Genomic DNA, 24,872 nt, shown 5'->3' on the forward strand with positions numbered 1-24,872 from the left:
AGCAATAATGTCAACAAACTATGCCAGCTTTCTTCTCTAATTGCCCCAGTACTCTAAGAAGCCAAAGCTATGAGGGCCCTCCCTGGTCCCAACGAAATTAGTTCTGTTAGTAAGGAAGACAAGAACGGATATTGGGTAGTCAAATAGCAGTATCTGCCATATTCCCCAATTACATACCCTTAAATGAGAGGTATCTGAGGCTTTTCTTGCTCCCGTGTAAGATGGAGATGTGATGACAGACAAGAGATTTTCGTTATAAAATATACTATACTTGCAAAACTGTGTATACATTGTATATGTATGGGTTAAAGAAAAATTCAGTATTCCATTAAATATAAGATGTCATCAAGTATAATACGTATTATATTTTACGTACCACTAAGACAGAAAAAATGATACTACTTAAACTGATACAATGATTTCTTGTTTATTTGAATGTTTTATACTCATTAAAAAAATCTTTCAGATTTGATTTTGACATTTTTCACCCTTGTGAACACATAAAAAGTAAAATGTACTAAGAGAAATTGGTTAAGATATATCCATAACAATGATAACCACATCTTAAGACCATCCAGCTCTCAGAAATGTGAATATATTCCAAAATAAACATCTGGGTACCCACCACCTTGTTTATGAAATAGAACAATTGCCAACACTATTGAAGCTCTTGAGTAAATTTCCCTGATGACATCTCCCTCCTTTACGCCTGACGGTTACCTGCTTTTTTTCTAATTTTGCCAAATATCTACCCTAAATAATTCATAGTTTGGTATTGCGATTAACAGTTTTGTACATTGAGCTCAAGCACATGTGTTCTGTGACTGTTTTGACTTTAACGTAGGTGAGATTCATCCATGCCGATGTGCATAGCTGCCCCCGTTGTATCTCACAGTATACATATTCCATAATTTATCAGTTCCCCGGTTGATGGACATTTGGGGCTATTTCCAACGTTTTGCTCTTACATTGTGCTACATTCTTATAGTTGTCTCCCGGAACAGATGTGTGAGAGTTTCTCTGGGGTACATACTTAGAAGTGACATTGCTAAGTCTAGACCATAGCCTGACAAACACTGCCATTCCCCTCCTCCCCGCCAATGAATATCCCGAGGAAACATGAGTCCTGTTCTTGCTTAATCTACAGACCAGACTTAGTACTGTATCTACGTTCAGGGCCTTCAGAGAGAAGAACAGCAAGAAGAGAAGAAGGTTGTGGTGCTCCCCAGCCCACAGGAGATGACTTTCCTCCATAACCTTGGGGAACCAAAGGCAGGCAGTGGTTGATGCAAGATGGAGCACTTCTCTTGGCTCCATTGAGCATGGGGGTGAGGTGGGGCTCCACTTGACTGGAGACTAGGGTCTCAGGCTTTAGCTTGTTTGATGTCACAGAATCCACTGTGAGGTCACTCCTGTGCTGTGAAAGAAGAAAACAGCAATTCATTCTGAAAAAGTATGGTTTTATTTATTTAAAATGAGGGGAAGCTAAGCTGAAATCAGCTTTGTCTCATGCTCTGGCTCTTCTCCTGATGGGCTTTAGAAAAAGTCATTGTCTCCTTGATCTCAGATATGATGGCAGCAGTGATCGCCAGCCCTTCCCCACCCTCTGTTGTCTGCATGATCAGTTCCCTGCTGCTTTCCTCCACAGCTTTAGACCTGATGATGCCCACCTCTGTATCACCTGAAGGACAGCAGGCTTTGAGGTTCTTTAATAAAGAACTGATCCTGCTGGGTCTCTGACTTGCTTTGAACCCAAATTACTGTCATTGCAATAGGGTCAGCTTTGAGCTTTCAGCAAAGAGGCAGTCCTGCTGAGTCTCTTATTTTCAGAACCTGGGGCCACTGTGTGGTAGTGTGGGCTTTGAGATTCTTTAGCAATGAGCCAAAACTGCTGGATCTCTTACTTGCAGAGCCTGGAACTACTGTGTATGCAATATGGTAGGCTTTAAAATTTATTTAAAAAAAGAGAGAGCCAATTGTGTGGTGCTTTTACTTGAAGCCCTGGAAAAAAGAGGCAGAGCCATAAGCAATGACGGCGCTACAAGGACGACGAGGTAAGGAAGGTGTTCTTTCTTTGATCCTCAACTAATTCACTGGTGGATTCTGATTCAAAAGCCTAATAATGTCCATATAATTCCTCTGCTTAAAAAAAAGAAGCCACAATGGCTCCCCATTGCCCTATGGATGAAGGGCAAACTCTTAATGTAGTATGTGAGACCTTTGACAATCTGGATTCAGTCTAATTTCAGATTCTTATCTATGAGTGCATACTGATATAAAAACTTGAATAAATAAATGAGGGAGAAGGGATAGCTCTTCCTTGTAGAATTCCAATTAACGAATGTAAAAGGAATGACAAAAATAGAAAATCACCATTAGACCCATACCACAGGAATAACCAGACAAGATCCACTGATGGAGGCTAAAGGTAATAGGTGAAAATTTGGGGAGAAATATATTGGTAGAGACTTGTACTATCTCCTCCAAAATATTTGTGAACTACAAAGGGCAATATATTAACTTTAGAGTGAAGAAGCCTGACAGAAACCCTCTCTTTTTTGAATAGTAAAAAGTGCTCCTTTACTTACAATCTTGCTTGAAAGCTACCGTACTCACTTAATGGGAAGTGGGCAATTTCAAGACTAGAGGAAAAAGCCTTCCATCTTATTCTTCCTACTTCTTTGCAAATGGCCCTCCTAAAAGATTGTTATCCAGCCACCTTGTCCCTTTGAGTAGTAGAATGAGTATTTTAAGTAGCTTAGGAAAGGTGTTTGATATAAGAAGTGCTCACACAATAGTTAAAATTTAGGCACAGTTAGAATTTAATTCACTCCAATGGAAGTTTGCTTGTCTTATATATATTCACCTCTGTGAGCACATAATTCTAATTTGTCAATGTGTATAAACGCAGGGTCTGTCAACATAATCACACCTATTGCATTATATTTCTTATAATTTTCTCTCTTTCTCAAGGTCCTTGTGTCCTGTAAACTTCTCTCCACATGTTGGCTGGTTCTGATGGTGTTGACATGACCTGGGGCCTCCGGGAGCTGGAGGCAAAGCCCCCTGTGCTGGGCCCCGGCTCCGCTGTGCTCCTTGCCCTCCTCTGGTGCTGCCCTGGCTCAGGAAAGTGCAATATTCGCACAACGTGTTTCTCTCCCATTGTGAATCGTCAAAGTTCCTAACAGGCCTGGCAGGCGACTTGTTTCCTTTACTCAGATTCAGCTACACAACCCAGGAAAGTGGCTCAGGTTAAGTTCCAGGATCTAACGTCAGAATTTAATGAATAATAAGGAAAATGGAGGTGAGCGTAACTAACTTCCTAATCCTTTAGCGCTGACTTCCCCGGTGACTTTCATCCAGTAATTTGAACCTGTATTGTTATAGGATAATTCATTTCTCTTTGAAATTATTACGGTTTATGTAGAGTTCCCAATAATCCACGTGGCTATTTTTTCTCAAGTTTTGTTTACTTTATATGGAGTTATTTTACTTGGTACAAATACTTCTAAATATAAATATCCTCAAGATTTTAGATTGCAAAAGTAAAATATCATCACATAACAATTAAATATGTTAGGCGTATCTTATGTGGAAATTAAACTAAGCCAAGTTACATGACTTGGCATTTGGAAATTTCTAGTTTATAAACAAGAGTAAGTAACTCTATTTGAATATTATCTTTAATTCAGATTTGCACTTAGAACTACGGTTTACTAACTTCTGTATATATGCTGAATGAACAAAGATTTATGGGCCACGCCGACACCAGGGGTAGGGTTCACATATTCTGTGGATGACTCTTTGAAAGTATTGGCCTGAAATAAACAAAAATAAAAATATCCTCTCTTTTTCGCATGTGTGTGTGTGTTTACATGTGTGGCATGTTGAACTCACCAAAGTATTCAAGAAAGAATTTGTATTTAATTGCTGTTTAGAAAATGAATTATTAAGGATAGGCGAGGATTTGAGGAAGCAACAACTAGAAGACAACTCAAGGAGGAGCTCAGATGTCATGATGAGACGACAGGTTCTGGGTGGAATTTATGAAAACTGGAATGGTCTTGGAAAAGAGTTGGAGGCTTGGCGTTTATCATGAATGCCAAGCCACTGAAAGTTTTTGAGCTGGGAAGTAACAATTAAAATTAGTTTGTGGCACTATTTCTAAGGTTTTACTGTGGAAATTTGTAGTTAGATTTAATCCAAGGGATTCATACATGGGAAAAAGACAAAAGAATGGACTAACAGATTTTGTTTTGCCTTGCTTCTTTTTCTGCAGCTGATGTCCACTCTGAAAAGAGGAAAAAAGTGTTATTCCTCTAATGTTTCCCCCACAGGTTTTATTAGGACACCGAAGAGGAATTCACGTGCCGGGATCCTTTGATCCCATCCTTCCCACGTCAACGTCCTCTACTTCTAAAGACATTCACTCCCCCACCCCATGGGGTCATTTTGGAAAATTGCCTCGGTTATAAGTTTTGAGCAAAGCTTATTAGCTGGAGAGTTATTCAAGACATCTAATCAATGTCTCTGAATTCTTATATATCTCCCAGCAATAATCACCTCATGGAAAAGTATTTGTCAACTTTCTCAGTTAGGAATATGTGGTCCATTGCTTGGTCATTCCTATTTACCAACTTTGATTTAAGCTTCTCCACAAACTGAATATATTTATTAATGACCAGGCATTTGGATTGTGTTCAGAAGGCAGTCATGAATTAACTACATTCAAAATTGGCAACTATTTGACAGAATTCACTCACCACGTCCCCTACTACAGATAGGGATTTATATAAATACTTATATAAGATTTTTGTATTTGTTTATTCAGATCTTTCCAAAATCTTATTAGCTAACTCTGTCTTGGGTATTGAAGGAAATTGTTGAGAATAATTTTATTTGGAGTTCCTGTAATACCTGTGTGTTCTGCTTACTTAACAGAAAAACATCAGTAACTAATTGGTGAGTTTTATCTACTTCTATTTTCATCAAATATGTGAGCTCAAATTATGACCCTTCTTAGAGCACAGGCTCAGAGTCCTTCACAAAGTTTATCTTAACAAAAATTTTCAGAGCAATTCTGAACTTTCTCTTTGCAGATCCGGTGAAAGCCCCTAAGCTTTGAGTGGGAACGTGTCTTGATTAAGCATGAGATGGCTTAATACTCCCTGCGATAGTTGCAAGGGAGGGACCTTTATTGAATGATAAGAGATCACAAGATAAATACCTCTTCTCTGACAAATAGAGCTTCTTAGAACACAAGACTCACTCTCTCACACTAACTGTAACGTCTCTAACCGTAGCATCACGTGGCTTAAAGGAAATTACCCTTGCTTTAATGCTGTACAACCAAAACCCCTGTGAAATTTTGTGATACCCATAGTAGAAGAGGGATGCTGATTTTAATAAAGTTGTGGTGGAATCCATACTTAGACTATTTTAAACATTTTCAAAATGGCCAATTAAAGTCATGACTGTATGAGTTATAGCTGAAGAGTAACAACAGGGGTTCATATCTATTACATAAAGCGTCCTCAATTTTACTTTCCGAGTACCTTTTCTATGAAAAATACCACAGGCTATTCAAATAACCATGAAAAAGTGGCATTGCTCTCATCCCCCTCTCAGTGTGATTGGTAGGAAATACAATCTTGTTTCGCTTGAGTGAATTTTTATCTAAGTCTTAGCCATACTAAGAGATTTCCAGTAATCAGCTCTTTTTTCTTTTTTCTTGGCAAAGCTCTTTTTCCCCAGGAAGTTCTCAGTGATGGGGCCAACTGAGCCAGTCATTGCCCTGATGGGGCCGAAAGCTACACTCTCCTGTCACCTCAGACCCCCGCTGGATGCCAATCCATGGCGTGAGTGGACTCAAGATCGCCCCTTAGCTAAGACAGCTTTTATGTCTGATCATCAGGGAACACAATTCAGAAGGAGGACTGAGTTCTTGAAGAACGTCACCATGGGGAGTGTTCATCTCGGGCTGCAAGATACACCCTTCCGGTGAAGGGCAGCACAGATGCAACTTTGAGGATTTGTCCAGTCACAGCAATGTTACTTCCAAGTGTATGTGGCAGGTGAGTCCCTGGGGTAGGAGTCTGTGTGGCTGAGTTCTAGGATGAGACCTGTCATTTCTGCACATGACAGCTCTACTCACATACAAAGAGAACTGGTTAGAGAAAATGGAATTTCATCTGCTCCTGGTAGGTTTTGCACCATGTATCTCCATTCTATGCAATTTTCTTGTACCACAGTTCCCCTACCCCTGCCTCAAGTCAAGATGATAGCCCCATAAACAAATGCACTATATTGGGCCATTGAAATGTTATGTAACTCATCTGTCTGTCTTTAGTTTACTTTTCTCAGAGTCTACAATTATCTTTCCAAAAATGTTTTCATGAATTCACTCTCAAATCAAATATCTATATCAAAGTGATTTACTTTATATTTCTTATTTTCATTCCTGCTTAACTAATGATTCCAATCAATAAATCGGTATCCCGAAAACACTGCAGGAGCCTGTCACAATGGAGTAGGAAGTAGTGCAACGTCTCTTCCTAGTCAGCACAGAGGATTTTAGTAGGGCTGAACAACTGGACACAGGCCCAAAATATATAGTTCCAGGGATTAAATTCTCTAAGATTATGTTATTTACCATTTCAAGGTGAAATTTCGTGCCTTCCGGATGGAGCAGGGAAAAGAATTAACACAGACAGACTCACACGAAGTCACCTCTGAGAAGACAACATTCATTCCTTATTTTGTAACTAAGAAGAAAATAAACAAAAAAGAGTTGGGAAGAAGTCCATGCTCTACTATTTTTTAGAAATATACATTTATGCAAGTTACTTGACCTTTTAAATTTTCATTATTTAAACAAATATGAGGAAAATACTAGTACGTAATTCATTGAGGTATTATGTAATTAAAATAATAAAAATGAGTGCAGAGAAGTTAGTGCACTGCATGATATATAGTAAGTGCACAGTAAATGCTGCTGATGACTATTATCTAGCCTTGGTATATCAGCAGCAATCACCTTGACATTTACAATAAACAATGCCCTGAACCTCTGGTCCAAAAAACATATGAAAGTCCGACAGCCTCCCCCAAATATGTCCATGTTTACAAACTAAAGCTCAAATTTGCTACTTGCATCTGGATTTTAGTATGAGCTCAGTATGATAGTCAATTTGTTTTTCCTCAGGTGCTTTCATTAGTTTGCAAAATGTTACTCCAGATACAGAATACAGCACTTTTCCCTGATTTCGCCAAAAACATTAACCATGAAGGGTGCTTCTGTGTGTTGTGTGCTTTCAAGACTGTTGAGATATAGAAAGGTCCACACCTTTTAGTCTGCCAAACCACTGGGCATTGATTAGTGGGCAGCTCCACCACGATTCCAAGTAGAGCATCCCAAGAACCAGTCTACTGTTTCCAATGTACTCGTTCCTTCATTCACACTCTCTCCTGCTGCCTGTAGCCTTGCTCCCTACTTAGCATTGTATGCCCTCAAGGTGAATCAGAGATGCAGACCTGGAAAATGTATAAAAAGAAGGGCTAAACTGAATAATTCTAAGATCAGGAGAGAGTTAGACTAGAGGGCTAGAGACACTCACATTGGAGCCCAAGGTCTGTCTCATAGATGCTCAGAAATCTGTCACTGTCTTCCATCAGGAGTCCTGAGAGAAGCCAGGCTCCACGATGCACAACAGAGTGTCCAGGGAATGGGTGATGATCTTCCATGTGCAGATTCAATGCCCTGCCACTGCTGGGGCTGCGACTCATGCATGTCCCACAAAAGGCAGGTGCAGTATTGACCCACCCGCGCATAACTTGGAAAGAAAGAGTGAACAGCTTCTCTGTATACTTGGTCCTTCTACATTGCTTACTGTACGTAAAACTGGGGTTTATGGTTTATAGGGCTCAACTGGAAAGTGAAAGTTAGTCATGTAGTTTCTCAACTTATGTGACTGATGGAGTGTAAAAACTAAGAATCTAAAATGACTCCCTCAGACTAACTTTTAAATCACGTGTGTTATACACATTGTTAACACTCATCTCTTAATCTAAAACCAAAATACATCCCATGGTGGAAAAATAACTTTTTTGAAAAGTACGTCTGATGGTTTTGAACCATTTCAGAGGTGGATGGTGCTGACTCTGTCCTTACTTTTTCTATCTTTCAGTAATAACGGTAAAGTTTGGTAGGTAAAGTGTGTGATTGCTATGAATCCTCTTTGACAATTCAACATTTGTGGGAGAGTAATGACTTAATCAGAACTGTGCCCTTCAACAAGCCTCCGAGCGTACTAGAAGTCCTAACACTTGTCTTCTCCTTATTACCTTCCTTTCTTGACTATTTGTTAATATCTCATTCCTTCAAGATATCTTGTTCTTGCCCTTTCCTGCTACCTTTGATCTCTTAGGGTAATCATTCTGATGAAATCATTCACAGAATCTTTTTTTTTTTCCTACTTAAGTTGCACAAAAGATAGACAGTCATTCTATTTGGTTAAACATACTAAAACTTAGGATCAAAACAATTTTTAGATGTTGATTTCTTAACTAAGCTCCTTGTCCCCTTTACATTTCACAGGATTATGAAGTTCCCCGCGCGTTCTCTTCAAGAACAGTGATGCCAGAGTGGACCATCTGGTGTGTAAGGCTGCAAGGTGGTACCCAGAGCCTGAGGCAAGCTGGTGAGATGCCTAACGGACAGAATTTAAAGCCACACTCTGAAAACAGCAGAACAGATGGAAACAGCCTGTTCTCCACTTCATCTTCAGTCCTAGTAACTAGACTAAAAAAGCTGCACTCTGTTCCTCAACCTCCGGCTCAACCAGAAGGAGGAAATAACTATTTCTGTTGGCAGGGTAGTTTCTATATTACTACGTCGCGTCGCCTTGAGAAGTGTTTTAAAAGCTGTGTTTCTTGTATATTGCTGAATTTCTAATAGAAAGGAAAATCATTTTGAGTCTCTGCACTGTACTTTTTAGGCAACATTCTAACACCAAAATGAGTTGTGGTGTTCAAGGCTCCTACTTGGACTAGAGCTGCCAGCATTTCTTTGCTAGGTGAAGTGTGACGCGAAATTCAAAATTCACAATATTCTTTCTTGAGCTTAGGTTTCTTAGCAGAATCTGATTTTTAGATAATGAATATAATAATTGTCAACAGCAAATTGACTGGAAGCACAGTGAAGTTGCAGTTTTTCCTTTATCCTTAAGAAGTTCTTTTATTCATAATATTTATGCAATGACAGAATGAACAGTTGAATTACATTAAAATCATTGAAATGATGGCTTTGTCTGTAGGACACCAGGGAAGTGATTTGTATTATTTTACTGGTTGCTTTAAAAACTGTGTAGGCGTGTGTGGAGTGATGAGATTAGGATGAACCTACGCCCTCTATGGTAGACAGGGGCTACAAGAGAGGAGAATTTAAATGTTATCAGAAAAAAGACACAGAGAAATGGTGAGATGCTTTAAGGTCAGCATGAACTAGATACTGGCTCTTTTTCGAAATGGAACGTGTACTGACAGACATTGCCACTTACCCGAACTGATGTCAATATTTTCCTTCTTCAACAGAAATATTATGTGGGTAATTTTGAGTATTATTTTAACCGTGGTCTGCATTCCCGTGATTGTTTTCTTCATCACGGTGCAAGGAAAATCTAAAAGTAAGTGGGTTGGAGCGATGTGAAGGCTGTCATTTGAGTTTGTCCATTGTTGGGACCTGGTGGAGAAAGATGGTGACCTGGAAGAGTAAGACGGTTGTCTAGAAGAGTTAAATGATCTGTACAGAAAAGAGACGGAAAGCTTGGTGAGTAGGAACGCGAAGGAAGGACCATTGTTTGGTAGCGTTATTTCAGCTGGGAATCTTGGTTTCATCTTGGTACTGAACGGAGTGTGGTTCTCAGTCCTTCTGTTGGGGACAAGATGTTATTTGCTCAGCACAAGAGAAGCCCTCATGGACCCTCATCCTTCAGCCCCCCTCAGTGAGGCTTCAGCGAGGAATGATTTAGGGCTCTTACTCTCGGTTCTACTGCCCGGAGGAACCTGGTTCCCATAATGGAGCAGGTGAAAGGTCCAACAGCAAAACGTGGGACCTCACCACGTGCACTGCAGCAAAAGAAGAACAAATTATCAAAATAAGTTTATTAGAAAGAAGGCAAAGTACGGAAATAACCCATTTTAGAATAAGGGGATAACTTAAAGATAATTTAATTTAAACTTTCTTAAACATTCTCCACTGTTTCCCCAGAGGTTAATTAGGAGAGGTTTGGGAAATACTAGATTAAATAAAGTTAAAATTTTTTTACTTAAAATATTAACAGAGATGTTAAATGGTAATATGAATTATGAATGTCTAAAAGCATTTAATTTCAAGGAAGAATATTTCAGAAAATATTAAATTAAAAATATATAAATGTCCAAATTTTATAAAGTAAATTATGGTTTGAAAAAATAAAATGGAATGAATTAGAGGGTTTTAAAAAATTTCCATGGATGGTTTTTGTTTTGTTCTATGTGTGTTTCTAATCTTCCCAATTTCCATAATAAGAATGTATAATAGTCTGAAAAAAAAGTTTAGAAAAAATAGTCTTCTGATTTTTCTCCAGTCATCCTTTCCATGCTCATCACTTAATCAGATGTAAGGTGAGGATCCCCCTTTAAGGAAAATGGTGGATCACTTGCAAGCCAAACATCATTTAATGGATGTTCTGCTGGGCCACGCTTCTCTACAGACTCTGACCTCCTTGCTGGGTCCCTGCCTTCTCCTTCCTTTGAGGAGACCCACCGGGAAGGATCACCTGGGAACACTGGGAGGGCAAGGTGTGGATGGGGAAGGACAGAAGCCCCTCTCCTCAAGACAGACCTGTTTCTCTCCTGTGGTTTGGTCCAGTTGTTTCACATGACCAGCAGTGGCCAGTACATTGCCTTTTCCTATCCTGGACCACTTCCTCTGCAATTAAAGTCTATAGCATGGAAACCAAAGAATGGTAGCATGCACGGGGAGCTAGATTTACAGTCTTTCCACCCAATGAGTGAATAAAGCAACAAACAACAGTCCATCTTCTTGTCACAGAATCATAGGAGGAGTCCCAAAATGGTAGGAATCCTAACAATTTCTTATTCTGGTAAAATTCCTGGAGCATAAAAGGCATTTGATTAATGTTGCATTGCATTACATATTGAACCCAATCCCTCGTTTTGCATGTGAGAAAACTGAGGTCAGGAGGCATTCTGAGGATAACTTAGTCCTAGTGACAGACTTGAGATGGCGACCCTGAACATCCAACTTCCAGTCTTGTACTTCCTGACTCTGCCCTGGTGTCTGTCCCAGGCAGGGACAATTCTGAGTTAAAATACCATGTTGGCAATATTTGTATTCAACAAGTGCCAGTTGGGACTCTCTTCTTTCCTTGATCTGAGTAAACCTGCCCTCAAAATGCTGCTGCATTTTCCTAATCCCACTTCCTCCTCAATCCAATGCACCTGCCGTGGACCCATACACTTGCAAGGACTGACTTGGTTGTCTAGAGTGGCAACTAGAAAATAGGTGAAGTCATACTCAATAGTCACCCAGGGGGACATGGCTTAGCATTGGCACTCATCACCCACTGAGGGAGGCTTCATATATTTAATTTGTCCAATACGGCTAAATAATTCATATCAAGCAAAACTTATTACATATTTTAGAATAGTGATGGAGTAAATAGCGATTGTTTCCCTATCACTCTTATTTCTATAGGGAGAAAAATTTCTGCAATAAATGAAAGACTCAAAACTCTTTAAAAGTTGTAATGTTTGTTCTGGGATTGATCCTCTTACCCAAAGCAGAGCTTCTGTAGCATCTTCCTAAAGTTTGATTTCTGGGAAGTTTGGGGCAAATCTCTCTCTGGCTTTGCCCTAGTTCTTTTTCTTCCATTTTGGAGGACATGAACATCTTCCAGGGAGTAAGTTGCCTGACCCCACGGCTGGATGTGTTTGGAAAGCTCCAAATGGATTAGAGCATTTATTTTCCCCCACCCTCTCTAAGCTTCTCCTTTTATCCAACACATCGTCTCCAAAATTTTCCAACCTTTTTTTTTTTGCTATCAGTGATTTCAGAACCAACACTTGGAAAGTTTCTTCACTTCCAATATTTTCTTTACATTTTTCCTACGGCCTTCATATTTTAGATTATTCAAATGCTTTGTTTTCATAGTCTATCTCAAGTAATCTACAATGAACATTTTTAAAAAACATTTTTCCCCTCCCTTCTTGCCTCCCTTCCTTCCTTCCTTCCTCTCACCTGTTCTCATCCACTGCCATCCCAGGCATCACAGCCTGGGTCAATATGAAAGAGCCAATTTCCCCTTTAACCTCATACTCAGTTGAATACATATCACATTTAATTCATGATATTATTATCTGTTTCCCATGAACAGTGTTACCATTTTGATGCCTGGATTCACAATTTTATAACTTTTAAGACATAGTCAAAATAGATTTCTCCATGGAACTTCCTGAGACCACTTACAAGAATTCAGAGTGTGCTCTACTTTCCTTGCTAACTGTAGTAGCAGAGATCTAGTAATTATTCACACTTGTGTGCCAAGTCTTTTTTTTCTGTCTCTTCCTTCTCTGTGTCTTCTGAAGTTCCATGGTCTTTGCTAGAAATGTAATCATCACAGTTGACTTTGGTCTGAAAATTGGTAACTTCATCTTCTTACTCTTCATCAATCTTTGTAATACGGTTGTTTTTAATTAAAGTAAAATTACAGACATTTCAGTACAATGAGTTTCTACCATGTTTTGACAATCTCAAACAGTAAATTCTGACAGACCTTTTTTATTATAGTCTTTGGCCTCCTGTTATCACATTTGCATAGTCTTTGTCACCCATAACAGTTTATATGTCCAACATTGGTGGAAATATGATTCAAATCTCTGGATGCTTTTTGATGTTCCCATTCAAACTCTGTCTGTCTCTTGTTCTTGAAAAATATAGATTCTTTTCATTTATTTTAAAATTTTTTAATCTTTTTTTTTTTCCTAGAAGTCTGTGAAGGCTACAAGTCTGCTGGAGAATGGAATTGATATTGACAGTTTTCCTTGTCACTGTAGTAATAAATTCCACAGAAAGGGTCATCATATTTTCAGAATCACAATGGAAACCACTACTATGGTCAAAATTTCATCACCATTGAGTCTAGTCTAGCTGCTTCTCTCTCTCTCTCTCTCCTTCCTTTACTGGATTCTTTTACTGATCTCCTCCCACTGCCTGTGAGGCCCCCGATTCCTGCTATCCACATCCATATGCTTACCTTAGTGGGACCAGCTCTACTTTGGGGCGGTGGGTGAAAACATGCTGTGGTGACCTTGGTGCTCTCCAGGAAGGCTTCAAGAGAGCTGACCGTGGGGCAATAAATCATCCCAGTTTGTATGGGATTAGCCTGGTTTTAGTAATGAAAGTCATGTGTCCCAAGAAACCCCTTTTCATGATGCAAAAACTCCCAGTTTTCTGTAAAGGGTGCAGAAGTTTGGAGGAAAACTATAAAACCAATACAGCAGCTCAAAAAATAGGTCTGAAAGCAATGCACTTTTTAATATCAAAACAAAGCAGCATAAATCATCTGCTTCTTTAGTCACTGTCTCTGGCTTTTCCCCGACCATGGCTGTCAGTAATCAGGATTTGCAGCTCACCGTGATGAATCACCATTGTTGCATCAGTCTGAGTGATACGTCTTAAGTGAGCAAATTAAATGCCTGGTATTCATCAGCATTGCCCACCCATCTTTGACTTTGCTTGTAGATTAGCTGTTGTGCATTGTATTGAGATAGCGCTAAGATTTTTTTGAAAAAATTCTGGCTGAAAACTTCCCAGATTTGATGAATAGTACAAACTCACAGATCTAAAAAGCTCAACGAACCCACAGCATAAGTATCCTGAAGAAAACTACACAAAGTCGCACCATAATCAAACAGCTTAAATCCAGTGAAAAAGGGAAAATCTAAAAACCTGAAAGAGAAAAAAGATGCATTATTCTTATTCTGTAATATAAGCAGCAAGACTAAGTTTCTCTTCCCATTCAGTTCACGGCACGATTGAGTTGACCTGTGTGCCACGTCTCTACCCTTACAGTGAAAAAAACATTCAGATCATTTCAAGTTTACATGATTCCTCTCCTATGACACTCATCAATCTGCCTTGCACTCTCTGTGATTCAGCATTTGGGATTCTCATGAGCAGGCAAAGAGAAAAAAGAGGAAAGTGAACAATCCACTCTAATGCACTGTGAGCTCCTGGAGAAGGTTAGTGCTTTCATTGCTCTTGATTCACCACCCACACCTGAGTCCACGGCCTTTCAGAATTGTATCGACATCAATAGAAAGTAAGAGGAGAAGAAAAATCTGACAACCCACCCAGACTCCTCTGCGGTGGAGCTAAAGCTGATGTGTTTCTTTCCCATGGAAGAAGGAGTGGTGTCCTCTGCTTCCTGGGCTGCTCCAGACTTTTTCCTTCTTTTCCACCCCTAGTGGTTCCACAGCAGGCTACAGACCAGCAGAAGGACGATGTTAGGGTTGATTTGTCCTCTCCAGTGGACACGATGGTGACGGGAATGCCCTCTCTCGGGAGTTCTGTCATTTTCCTGTCTTTCCTTCTAGGCTTCAGCACTGGTTTGGAGACCTTCTGGCTTCCTTCCTGTTTAATAATGCAGCTTTCAGTCTGCACACTTGAGATGAGGGGTCCCGCTACTGGAACTTCAGCTGTTTCTGAAACAGGCTTGTCAGTCGTCTCTGCTCCTGCGAGCACCATACACATGCTGCCCTCTGGAGAGAGACTGGCAGCTCCTGCTGACATGAGGGAATTACTTGCTTACAAACATGTTAAGTCCTCACCTCATAGTGGGGACACGCCGGAAGCACCCGCCCTGGGCATGACGGCTCTGCTTCCTCCTGGATCCATGAAGGCTGCTCCTGCCGGTGTTGAGTCGATCTGTCCTGAGTATCCACAGCACCTGCTGTGGCTCCTATTGTTATCTCTGCCACTCCTGCTGCTGCCCCTTTGTCAGGCACTGTAGGTTTCGTGACTGCAAGAGTGTGTACAGTACATCTGCGAGGACTGCTGGATTCGTCCTCACCCCTCTAAGCATAATCAGAAGAGATGACCTTAAAGATCTCAGGGATGATGTGGGGTCTCCTGATTCTGACCTGATTTGGGTGCCTTTCTCCACGGATCTTCATGATCTGTGCTGAAAAGGAAAAGAAAGAAAAAGGGGAAATGAATGAGACTAGAAAGATCTGCTCCCCTTCTTCCTATAGATGAATAACTCGAGCGCTTGTAATTAGAAGAAACTTTGAAGTCATCAAGTCCAACCTCCTGTTTAATGCAGGAATCCCATTGATAGCATCCACATCATGGTGATTCAAGTTCTGCTTGAAGGGTTCCAGTGTCAGAGCACTGCTTCAATTCACCAGTGAACTTTCTCATACAGCTTTATTTTATACACTTTTGTTGATATATCTGCAGAATAGATTCCTAGAAGTGAGTCTGCTGGCCAGCGAGTATGCACATTTGACATTTTGATAGCTGTTCACAAACTGTGCACGTGCACACAGCCTGTTGTACTGGCTCTGATGTATACAAAGATCGGTGCGTGACAGTCACAGAGAGATGGACTATTGCTCAAATAAAAGAAGGACTTTGTATTAGTTAAAACTGCCCCACAACAGATCAGACTGCCTGTGTTGGGACTGTAAGTGTCCAAGAATGGATTGGATGGTCACTATGCTTTAGAGGACATCACAACATTGGGTATGAGAGGAGAGGAGCTGGCATCTAAGGAATCTCTGAAACTCATCCTTAGGAAACATTTTGGAGAAGCACCAGGAACCTCCTTCTTGCGGCAGGGCCTCAAGATGGTGGCTCATTTGGCCCTGAGCCCTTCCAAATGCAGTTCATTTTTCAAATGAGCCTCAGAGCACCAACTACTTTGCAGGAAACAAAGCACCCTGGTCCCATTTTCTAGGGTTTCTGCTAAGTCTTGCCTCTGGGCTCCTCTTGTCCTCTGCCTCAAAGATAGCTATGTCCACTCTGTCCTCACTAGGATGGCCTCAGCACTACTAGAACTCTCCGCTGGGGGTCTCAGGAGGTGAACAAGGTTTTCCTAATAAACAAAAAGATCTCTAGCACCTAAAGGGCAGCATAGCTGAAGACAAAAAGATTAGCTAGTGGCAAGCTTCAGATGGAGATGTCATTTTTCTAGGACTATAAATTGACATCTTTATTAAGTTCAAGGACAGTATCCTACCAGGAAGCATGGAGTGGGAGATTGGGTGGAGAAATACTGGAAGAAAATGGCCCCTGTTAGCCCCCTGGCCCAGCCACGTTCCACTCCTTTTGTTATGAGTTACCAAGTCCTGTCCATTCTTCCTCAACTCTACTTCTAACTCTTATTGAGAGGTCCAGCCCTAATTCAGATGAATAGAGTACATCACTGACCTCGTCATGCCTCAGTTCAAAATCCCTTAATGGCTCCATACCACCTACCAAAAAAAGTATGTACAAATCCCTCCCTCCCTCTGGCACGCAAGGCCCACTATACCTCCCCAACTTCCCTGTCTGTCTTACTTCCCAGAGCCCTCCTTATGTTCTAGGCCTAAGGTCTCTTCCCCCACAAAGCCTCTGTGAACCTCTGGGGCTGAGTCACTTCTCTGTTTCCTTTGAATCCATGCCATATTTGGGAGTCCTGCCATGGAGGCCCCTGACAGCTTGGGTTCCATGTTGGAGTGTATAATTGGCATCACTGTCTTGTTCCTGCTGCACACTTCTTAAAGGGAGGGACTGAAACACCTGGGCTCACCTGGTCAGCTCTAAGGTCTTTGTAACCTTGAGACGTTTGAACCAGGTAACATGGTATCATAGACCCACTGCCTAAGGATATCTTTTATGAAGACAGCTGGAAAGACATTATCTCTTGTCCTAGTTTCCTCACTAACCTCATAAGGGTCTGTTACCCTGGCAACTACAAGCCCAGCACCCGGTACAGGCAGTTAACCCAGTTTGGCTAGTAGACAGATGCTCTTCCCTTCAGTGAGAGGCAAACCAGCACCAGGCTGAGTGCACGGCTGGGTGGAGGAATGCAGGCTGGGCTCTCCAACTCTCACCCTCACCTCCCAGCCAGATGGTCTTGTGCGTGAACCTGTACCATCTTATGGGACAGCCTTGCTGGCCCCAGACCGTCTCACAGACCTCAGACTTGAATTTTCCCACTTCTCCCTGCCCGGGCCTATTGCAGTTCACTTGCTCATGCCCCCGAGCAGCTCTTCCCTGTAGACCAGAGGTCAGCCAACCACGGGCTACATCCAGCCCACTGCTTGCCTGGAGAACAGCCGCATTCATTCTTTCACATGTTGTCTGTGGCTGCTTGTGTGCCACTACGGCAGAGTTGAGTAGCTGTGACAGAGACCACGTGGTTTCACAAAGACTAAAATATTATCTTGCCCGTTACAGAAAAAGTTTGCCCACTCAGTCCTAAATCTTTGAATGTCTGGATCTCAGTTCACCAAAATAGTCCCCAACGTTGCCATGTTTTTGAGATTATCCCTGAGAACCTATTTGTTTATTGTTGGTCCCTGTTTTTCCCTCCAAACTACCCATGCAAGAACCTGTGCTCATTAAGACACAGCTTTGGGGGCTAGACTACTTGGTGTGAGGTCCAGCTTCCCTCCTTTATAGCCTTGTAACCTTGGGAACCTCGCTTCACTCAGGTGTAAGATGGAGATGGTAGTCGTTGTGCAGATTAGTCGAGTTGACACACACAGCTCCGAGATGGGCAGACCCAAATGATAAGTAAATAGGAGTGGGCTTCAGCATCTTACTTTATTGGAAGCACATGGGGGACTTGATATCAGATCCCTGAGTGTCTACGGATCTGCGCCAGAGGCAAAGGAAGCTGGAACTTCCCCCACCTTCCCTCCACCCTCCAGGATCCCCCTAATCCATTCTGTTCCTCCCAGTTCGGGTCTGGGTCCTTCTAAGACCGCCCCCTTCTGCACTCACCTCCTGGAGGCTCCCAGGCACCTTCTACCACTGCCGTCCTCCCCAGGCCCCTTTCTGCCTCAGTACCCCCGGACTGAGGGACAGTTCCAGAGGGACTGAGGATGCCGTGGGGTCACGGATTACCGACCGCTCAGCCTGTCGTACCTGAGACGATCTGGCCCCTGGACGCAAACCGCCCCTGCGGAGGACGCGAAGACGTCAGGACGCTGAAGGGCCTCCGGCACCCGACACGCCAGTTCCCTGCAGCCTCTGCATTTTGCTGCTGCAACGTGAACAGCCAACAGCAATCTTGCACCTGCTAAGCTCTCTCAGGAGCCTCCCTCCACCTCGGCCTACGCCACCCTGCCTGGCTGCTTTTAATCCTCTCCAGGCCATTGTGACCTGTCACCATCACACATTCCTTTGTCCTTGTTCCCCAATAGCCTCCCTCGCGGGCCAAGGACACCATCTTCTTGCCAAACGCTACACCGCCCTGCCGCAGACCGGCGACGCTGCGGAGGGATTTGTGAGCCCTGAGTCAATTCTGCCAAGGCTGTAGGAGGAAGTGGATATAAATGGAACTCGTAGATGTGTCACATACTGGGGTGCACCACGAGAAGCAGGCTTACTGCCAGTCACACGTCCATCAGTTAGGTCAGGGTTGGTTGAGGTGAGCACGGGGCTGGAGGGGTTTGAGGAGGCACACTTCCTCACTACCCCGGCGGCTGTGGGGCCAGAGGCAAAGTTGTGCGGTGTTGCTAGAAATTACCATGTTCCACAGGCTGGAGGATATGCGGAGGATGGAGTCAGCGGTGTCAAGCCACAGAGGACTTTTAGAGGCAAAAGGGTACCACGGAAGAAATTTAAAGCAAGGCTATGATAAATGATATTTAGGTTTTAAGAAAAGAGTTCGAGTAGTTTCCTGGGCAAGAGGTGGTGGCCTGATGTGGGATGTTAATTGTTGGGAGACAGAAAAGAGGTTCCAGATTCAAGAATCATGAGGGAATTAAATCAATAGGACATGGTGAGGATTAGGTGGGGTGAGGAGAGTGTGGATCCTGGGGCCTGAGCTTCTTGGAGAATGGTGTTGTTGCCATCCAAGACAGACAATGAGGAAGAACAGGTTTGTGGGGCAAAGGCTGAGCTCAGTTTAGGACATGCTGAGTTGGAAGTACTAAGGCACATTGGGTGGAGGTGGCCAAATGTGCAGATGATTGGCTGTGTCTGAAGTCCTGTGGAGAAGCTGGGCTGGTGGTAGAGACTGGGAAGTTCTCAGAATAGAGGTAGGTGAAACCGGGAGACAGATGAGTTCACTAGAGATGGGGGAGAAGAAACAGAACTCAGGAAGGAAACAGAGAAGGAACAGTTAAGGAAGAATGGAGGAAACTAGGGGAGTGTGTTGTCATGGGTACCAAGGAGGAGTTTCTAGAAGGAGGAAGTGATCAGCCACATCAAACACAGTAAGAAAGTTCTAAATACACAAGGGCTGAAAAAATAGCCTCAATTTTGGCAATGCCAAAGTCACAGTGACCCCAGGCTGACATCACCCAGCATCATCCAGATGTCAGCCCCTTGTATTCAAATGGCTCACATTTAGGTGATCGCTCACGGTCATTCTCACGTCTTCCTTGTCTCCTTCAAAGTTTAAACCGTTTTATTTGCTGGTGCCCTGGCTGACTCTGAAATTGTGGACACACAATGGCTATCTTCCATGTTTATCACTCAGGGCCCTTTCTATTTGCCACTGTCACCTCAGAGTCAGCCCAGGCCAGCGCAGACGTAGGTGCAGGCATCCATGAGTGAAAATGGGTTAGCTCACTATGGGGTTTCCCTCCCAGTGTTGGGGATCACCTTTGTTTTCCTTTCCTCTCTGGATCAGGCCAATGTCCACCTCGTCGTCATGAAGTAATGCTGGTTGCTACTGGTAGTGGTGCCCCTGCCAGCCCCTGTTTCCCCACCTTAGGTCCTGGTGTCTCCATGATGCGTGGACACAAACTGATGAGTACGTGCTGTATGGGAAGGTTTTGAGGGCTCTGTATCTTGGAACACAGCTGTGGACAAGAATCGGAGGGTGCTCAACTGCACCAAGTCCGCAGTGAAGTGGGACGGGCTGGGATCCAGAACAGAGGGACAGTGAGGTCTAAAGAGGAGTTTTCTTCTTCTGATACAGGAAGAAGGAATAGTGTGAGCAAAAACAATTTGGAGGTAACAAGGGAGGAAGCATTCATCTAATGTCCTCCATTTGTTCTCGACACAAGAATTCTTAACCTGGGGTTCACTGGGCCCTCGGAGAGTCTGTGGGTAGAATTCAGGGAGCCCATGGAATTGGATGGGGAAAAATTACATTTTTTTTCTCTCTTTTTGAGGTACATATAAATTATTTAACAAGCACTTACATAATGCTTACTATGTTCCAGTCACTGTTCTATACCCTTTAAAATATTGTCTTTAATCATCATAACCAGTCTATGAGGTAGGTAACTAATGCTGTCTCTTTTTTAAGTAAGAGAGAAATGTTATTGGTAATCTATTGCTGTATAGCAGATTATCCCCAAATTTACCAGCTTTAGAGGACACACATTTTTATCTCACAGTTTTTAGGCTTAGGACTCTAGGCCTGGCTCCCTTGGATCCTCTGGCTCACAGTGTCACCCAGGGCTGCAATCGAGGTGTCAACCAGTTCCAAGGAGTCACCTGCAGATGTGATGAGGAAGGATCCGCTTCCAAGCTCACCTATGTGGTTGCTGGGTTCAGTTCTTCAAGGGCTGTTGGACTGTGGGCCTCCATTCCTTGCTGGTTGTTGGCTGGCCGCCGCCCTCAGCTACTTGCCACATGGGCCTAGTCAACACATCATCTTGTTTCCTCAAAGCCGGAAAAAGAGAGAATTTGCCAGCCAGATAAATGTCACAGAATTTTGGAACTTAATCATGGAAGTGATATCTCCTCATCATTGCTTGTATTGGTTAGAAACAACTTACTCAAAAGAATGGGACTATGTAAGACTGAATAGCAAAAGGTAGTGATCACCGGGGGCCATCTTACAGTCTGCCTACCACAGAAAGAGAGGCCCAGTGGAGCCTGGTACTTACTCAAGTTCACACAATTAGTGACGGTGTCAAGATTCCAAATTGAGCAATGCAGCTCCAGAATCTATGTTCTGCCTGCAGTATGATGCTTCTTATGATATAAATTAGATGTACCAGTGTATGCACAGAATTTTTTGTAAGTTTCTAAGAGAAGAAGGACAAAGAGTGAATAGGATATTAATGCCTTATCAGATATATGATTTGCAAATATTTTCTCCCATTCAGTTTGGTTGTCTTTTCATTTTGTTGATGGTTTCCTTTGCTGTGCAGAAGCTTTTCAGTCTGATGTAGTCTCACTTGTTTATTTTAGCTTTTATTGCCTTTGCTTTTCGTGTGAAATCCAAAAAGTCATGACCAAGACCAACGTGAAGGAGCGTACTGCTTATGTTTTCTTCTAGGAGTTTTATGGTTTCAGGTCTCACCTTCAAGTCTTTAATCCATTTTGAGTTAATTTTTGTGTGTGGTGTAAGATAGTGATCCAGTTTCATTCTTTTGCATGTGGCTGTCCAGTTTTGCCCAACACCATTTATTGAAGAGACTCTCCTTACCCCATGGTATATTCTTGGCTCCTTTGTCATAATTAACAGACCATATGTGTGTAGGTTTATTTCTGGGCTCTCTTTTCTGTTCCATTGATCCATGTGTCTGTTTTTATGCCAGTACCATACTGTTTTGATTACTATAACTTTGTAATGTAGTTTGAAATCAGGGAGTGTGATGCCTCCAGCTTTGTTCTTTCTCAAGATTGCTCTGACTATTCTGGGTCCCTTGGGGTCCCATACATGTGGAAATGAGGTTCCTTGATGAGACAGTCAAACAGCCAATAAATGGCAAAGGCAGGGCTGGAACCTGCTACCCTGATGAAAAGCTCTCAGAACCTTCCATTCAGGGTTCTGGGAGAAGCAGGACAGACTAAGTGAAACAAGACCCCAAACTGCTTGCTGTGCCCTCACTCCCCAGGCCTCCCTGGAGGTCCCTTAAAAGATGACGGAAACTTAGCAGCCAAAACGGGTGAGGGAAATGGGTGAAGAGGAACAGAGATGCAAAAGTGAGGAAGGGGGAGAAAAGAGAGCAGAAGGGAAAACAGAAGGGATGCAGAGGGGTGAGTCTGGAGGGTGTGGGGGGGCAGTGCAAGGAGTCAGATGTCAGGTCTGATCAGCGTTGCTCAGCCAAAGCCCTGCCCTTGAAGCCTGATGGCCACGCTAAACCCTCCGTCTCTAAAGCCGACTTCAGTCTGAGCCTGGCCACAGTGTCTCCAACAGACGGATTGTAAAGAGCTGTATAAAGCTTCCATTGGTTTATCAGCAGTATCTTTGTCAAGCTCTTTTTTTTTTTAAATCAAATTTGATTAACAAAAAGACAATCGTGCCTCATCTTCAAAGTTTACCATTATTCAATTCACCCATAATTGCATCCCTCACCGCAAGGTTACCTGAGTTAAGCCACAGGGACACATTCCAATCTTCTAAAACTTCTCAAAGCCTGTTTTAATTTTGCGCCTTAAATCAGGATATGGCAGTGCTCTGGAGAAAACAGATATGCTGGCAGATCTTCTTCTTTTTCCACATTGGTCATCCTGGCACGCTGCGGGTGCGTTGTCTCCAACTGTTAGGGTGATGAATTCTCCCGCAGTGACGCCCATACGAGTCCATTCCTGCTATAGGAATTCCCAGACAGGACAGTGAGAATGACATTAGCTGCCCCAGCAACTGACTTGTGGATTAGAATTCGAGACTCAGACACCATGGAAACGCAGAATCACGGAGCCATAGAACTCAAGCGAGAGAAGAGAGTTTGCGTGATAGAACACCTTGCTTCAAGACACGAAGACATCTTTCCCCAATCGGGGATATTTTCTCTTTTTTATAGTATTCGTTTAGAAATGAAAATGAGTGTATTGTTATACAACAGAGAAACATGCCACTATTCACCTGTTGCTGAAATAATTATTATATATTCCTGGTGAATTGAACTTTTATAATTCTAAAGTGGTCCTACCTATGTGTAGTTATTCTTTGTTCTGTAAAGTCTACTTGACTAATTTTAGCATAGCTTTCCTTTTGTTAGATTTTTATGGTGCTTTTCCCCAGACTTTTTAATTTCATCTTTTAGTTGTCTTTATATTTAAGTTGTGTCTCATATAAGGATCATGTAGCTCAGTATTTTATCCAACCTAACAATTTTCATCTTTTAATTAGAATTGTCTGTTTACACTCAGTGGAATCAATGGTATATTTTGGTTTAGCTTTATCATCTTAATCTTTGTTTCCTATTTCACTTATCTGTTGTGTAGTTACACTTAATTTTTAAACATCAAACCCTAAGATCGCATTGTGGATAAAAGCATTGGTTCTGGAGAAAGGCTGTGCGGGAGCATTTCTAGTTCAACTACTTCCTGGGGTGACCCTAGGCATGTTTCTGAACCTCTGTAAGCTTCATTTTCTTAACTGTAAAGTGGGATAATAATAGCAATTATTATAACTACCTGATGGGATGGTTGTGAGAACTAGTTTTTAAAAGTCACAGGTAAAAAACAATAGTAATGCTTATATTGTATCCTTCATATTAATCTTACCTATTATTTTGTTCACAATAAACATAATTTCTAAAGGTAATACATTTTCATAGCTAAACGCTGACAAAAAAAGTAGGAGCTGCATCTGCCAGGCCCTGCCATCTTCCATATCAATGTTTTCTGACAATTTAGATTCACATTTGTATTTATTTTTGACAAGGAAGAATTAGTTAGCTCTTAAAAATTTTACCAAATTTTCGTGCATGACTTTTCTTGTCTCTTCCATTATCCTCTTGGATTCTGTAGCGTGTGTTCTCGATGCTCTGCCTCACATCCCCTGAGCCCACCTGAGTTCAGCAGTAACCACAGTAGATATTTCCCCTGGCAGCCTTCCACATCTGGAGCCTCGACCTCTCTTGTCTGCCTGAGAGCTTTCTCAAGCACCGTGAGAGCTTGCTCAGCTGCTGGGAAGAGCACCCAGAAGTGCCAGGAATGACAGTCAGCGGATGAACGGCCCGGCATCCCCATCATCTGCTAGGGTGGTTGGAGGCGTCAGAGAGTTCCTAGTTAGGTGGTCCCGGTTTCCACAGTGTTCACCCACTCAGCAGTGCGTTCTCTTCAGCTTCTCCTCCACCCTTGTCTCACTTTCCCAGTTTCCTCACTGTGTTTCCTGGGATCATCTTCCAAATGAGTGCTTGCACCCACGTCTTTCTCAGATGCTCTTTCTGCACCCATTGATATGATCATATGCTTTTTCTCCTTTGTGTCTTACGGTGTGGTGGTTTTCAAACAATTTTATTTTCAAACGTAAACATTGCATTCTGAAAATGAACTTGATATGGTGTGATACACAGATAGACAGACGAATTGATTCAGTCGATTAACATGATATCCCACAATTTTCATTTCTTGTAATGTCCTTATCAAGTTTGGGTATCAAAGTTATGCCGCCCTTATAAAATGAAGTGGGGAGTGTACCATCTTTTTCTATTCTCTAGAAGAGTTTGTGGGAGATTTTTATTCCTTCCATTTTAAATGTTTAGAAGAATTCTTCATAAAAGTCATCTGGACCTGTAGCTTTCTTTGTGGGATGATTTTTAATTTTTCACTTAATTGCTTTAATACATAGACCTGTTCAGATTTTCTATTTCTTTCATGAATTGGTTTTGGCAAATTGTGTTTTCTAGGAATTGGTACATGTCACCCAAGTTGTCAAATTTATTGTCAAAGTAGTTCC

General features: G+C 42.2%; 3 long non-coding RNA genes across 5 annotated transcripts; 2 read left to right on the forward strand and 1 right to left on the reverse strand.

Annotated features, from left to right (window-relative positions):
• Positions 1-406: 406 nt before the first annotated feature.
• Positions 407-18,404, reverse strand: LOC106781614 (uncharacterized). 3 transcript variants are annotated; one of them, XR_011425503.1, is made up of 7 exons: positions 18,200-18,404; positions 14,416-15,245; positions 13,317-14,011; positions 9,558-9,799; positions 7,346-7,533; positions 6,653-6,764; positions 407-1,417 (listed from the first exon to the last, which is right to left on the reverse strand). It is a non-coding gene; the product is annotated as an uncharacterized lncRNA (long non-coding RNA). The 3 variants fall into 3 exon arrangements; XR_011425502.1 differs by lacking the exon at positions 407-1,417 and having other exon boundaries at positions 6,632-6,764; XR_011425501.1 differs by lacking the exon at positions 407-1,417 and having other exon boundaries at positions 6,632-6,764; positions 9,558-10,125.
• LOC138917453 (uncharacterized) lies at positions 5,654-10,503 on the forward strand. The gene is made up of 2 exons (XR_011425505.1): positions 5,654-6,074; positions 8,597-10,503. It is a non-coding gene; the product is annotated as an uncharacterized lncRNA (long non-coding RNA).
• Positions 18,405-18,608: 204 nt separating the features above from the next.
• Positions 18,609-18,940, forward strand: LOC138917452 (uncharacterized). Its single transcript, XR_011425504.1, has 2 exons — positions 18,609-18,704; positions 18,816-18,940. It is a non-coding gene; the product is annotated as an uncharacterized lncRNA (long non-coding RNA).
• Positions 18,941-24,872: the final 5,932 nt, after the last annotated feature.

The sequence above is a fragment of the Equus caballus genome, chromosome 14 (genome assembly GCF_041296265.1).
Source record: "Equus caballus isolate H_3958 breed thoroughbred chromosome 14, TB-T2T, whole genome shotgun sequence".
Classification (NCBI taxonomy): Eukaryota; Metazoa; Chordata; class Mammalia; order Perissodactyla; family Equidae; genus Equus; species Equus caballus.